Source organism: Suricata suricatta, chromosome 4 (assembly GCF_006229205.1).
Source record: "Suricata suricatta isolate VVHF042 chromosome 4, meerkat_22Aug2017_6uvM2_HiC, whole genome shotgun sequence".
In the NCBI taxonomy this organism is placed as follows: domain Eukaryota; kingdom Metazoa; phylum Chordata; class Mammalia; order Carnivora; family Herpestidae; genus Suricata; species Suricata suricatta.
The window spans coordinates 45739290-45741911 of NC_043703.1; the positions used below are offsets into that span (position 1 = coordinate 45739290).

Sequence of the window (2622 nt, forward strand, 5' to 3'; positions counted from 1 at the left end):
AAATGTACTACTTTTATAGCAGGTGTGGCTAATGGGGAAAGAAACTGCATTCGGGAGAAGAAAGGATATCTGTATACATTTCTCTCAATTTTCTATACACAGGAAACTGCTTTATGAAATAAGGTCCTTTAAAAATGTTCTTGGCAAACTGTGTGTGTGTGTGTGTGTGTGTGTGTGTGTGTGTGTGTGTGTGTGTGTGAAACATCAGTAAGAGTGGAAGTTTGAGGGTAAGGCCAGTCAGGCTATTATAAAAATTTCAGAGCTAGGAGAGAGTTCAGACATATTTGATTAGACTTAATTCATGCTTATTTTTGATTGACATATCTACAATATCCTCTAATGACAGCAAACTGACATCAGTAGTTCAGGACATCACATGCAAAATATACCATGAGGAGCAAGAGACGGATTTATTTCATTTACTCACATTTTCTAGAAAAATGACTTTATAATAATACCATTTATATTTTGTCCACTCCTTAATCAATCATCATATCCAAATGAAGGCATCTAAGCCATGTGCTTTGTACTTGAATTTACCTTTTCTTGGAACATGCCCAAATGTCCCCACTGCCACCACAGCCATCCCCGTCCAAACACTGAGGGTAGATAAAAGAACATAGATCCTGGTAGGTTATAACAAAAGTCTCATGAGTCCATCTGTGAACCAGTGTTTGTGCACACATAACAAACTACTAAAACTGACTGTATTTATATAAAATGCATTTATATCCACCCTAAAGGAATCCAGGTCCCTAAGGGATGCCTGGTTGGCTCACTCCGTGAAGGGTCAGAGTCTTGGTTTTGGCTCAGATCATGATCTCATGTTTCCCGAGTTCATGCCCTGCATTGGGTTCTGAGCTATCAGCCTGAGCCCACTTGGGATTAACGCTGTCTCCCTCTCTCTGCCACTCCTCTGCTCATGCTTGTTCTCGGTCTCTCTCTCTCTCTCTCTCTAAAATAAATAAATATTAAAATAAAAACAAAAAGAATCCATGGTTCAGTTCACTAGGAGGGTCTCCACTGTCCATCATTTTCCACTGACACACCTGAGATGAACGTTGCAAAACTTCGATGGGCTACTCTGTTTTTAACATCTCGCTCCCTATTTATAGATATCTAAAGACTTAGAGATCATCAAAGTACCAACAATCATATTTTTTAAATTTTTGTTATTCTCTAGCAATATATCCTCCCAAAACAGTAGATTTTTAATCTATTATCCAGCCGTTCCATGGGCTGGTCTCCAAAGCCAAAGTCCTGTAGAGTTATATTGAGTCCAAAATAGTGTCTTGAAATCTATACCTCAGCCTTAGTACTTACTGTACATCCTCATAGCACTCAATTGACTCAGTAAAATCCTCTACGTAGGAGCAACTTGAAACAATACATGGGATAGCAAGTCACAATAATGTACTGCGAGGGACGCCGCCCAGGGTCCCTCGCGCGGGCACCATGGGCGCTGCCCACTCCGCGTCCGAGGAGGTGCTGGAGCTCATGGGCAAGACCGGCTTCTCCTCAGACCAGATCGAGCAGCTCCACAGGAGGTTCAAGCAGCTGAGTGGAGACCAGCCCACCATTCGCAAAGAGAACTTCAACAATGTTCCTGGCTTGGAGCTCAACCCAATCCGATCCAAAATCGTCCGTGCCTTCTTTGACAACAGGAACCTGCACAAGGGGTCCAGCGGCCTGGCTGACGAGATCAACTTCGAGGACTTCCTGACCATCATGTCCTACTTCCGGCCCATCGACACCACCGCGGACGAGGAGCAGGTGCAGCTGTGCCGGAAAGAGAAGCTGAGATTTCTGTTCCACATGTATGACGTGGACAGCAACGGCTGCATCACCCTGGAAGAATATCGAACTGTGGTGGAGGAGCTGCTGTCCGGAAACCCACACATCGAGAAGCAGTCAGCCCGCTCCATCGCCCGCCAGGCCATGATGGAGGCGGCCAGCGTGTGCATGGGGCAGATGGATCCTGATCAGGTCTATGAGGGGATCACCTTCGACGACTTCCTGAAGATCTGGCAGGGGGTAGACATCGAGAACAAGATGCACGTCCACTTCCTGAACATGGAGACCATCGCCCTTTGCCACTGTCCTGCAGGCACCCCTGTCCCCGAAGCCGCGCGGTGATCCAGAGCCGCCTGTGTGCGGGGCTGAGGCCCCTGGGGTCCTGCTGCAGCTCGTGTAAATAGCCCTCTCCTCCGCAGTCTTGTTTTTCCTAGGGCAGGGTATGCGGAGCCTCGCTGTTTTTATCTCCAATAAAAAAAAAAAAGAAAAAGAAAGAAAACTATTGGTTTGTAAATGAAAAAAAAATCTACATGCTTTCCAAATTCATCTGCAAATCTATATTTATTTACCTTTGGGGGTAGATAAATGTGTATGTGTATATGTGCGGGTGTGGTGGGGGGAGATCTTCCTGGCCTTAACTTTTTGTTAAGTAGTTTATTACATCCCTACCTTTCTAGCGTTTACTATGTATTATTCCATCTCATTTGGCCCTTCAATCCTGGAAAAGAGAGTGTTAGTCAACTTCTGCTGCAGTGAAAAACTACAAAAGCATGTCTTAGAAAAAAGAAGCATGGAGTCATTCTAACGTGCTCTGGTTATATGCTCCAC

The 2622-nt window shown here is 45.0% G+C and overlaps 1 pseudogene; it reads left to right on the top strand.

Moving 5' to 3' along the window:
• The first annotated feature begins 1428 nt into the window (after positions 1-1428).
• On the top strand, positions 1429-2274 carry LOC115290504 (annotated as a pseudogene).
• The last annotated feature ends 348 nt before the right edge of the window (positions 2275-2622 follow it).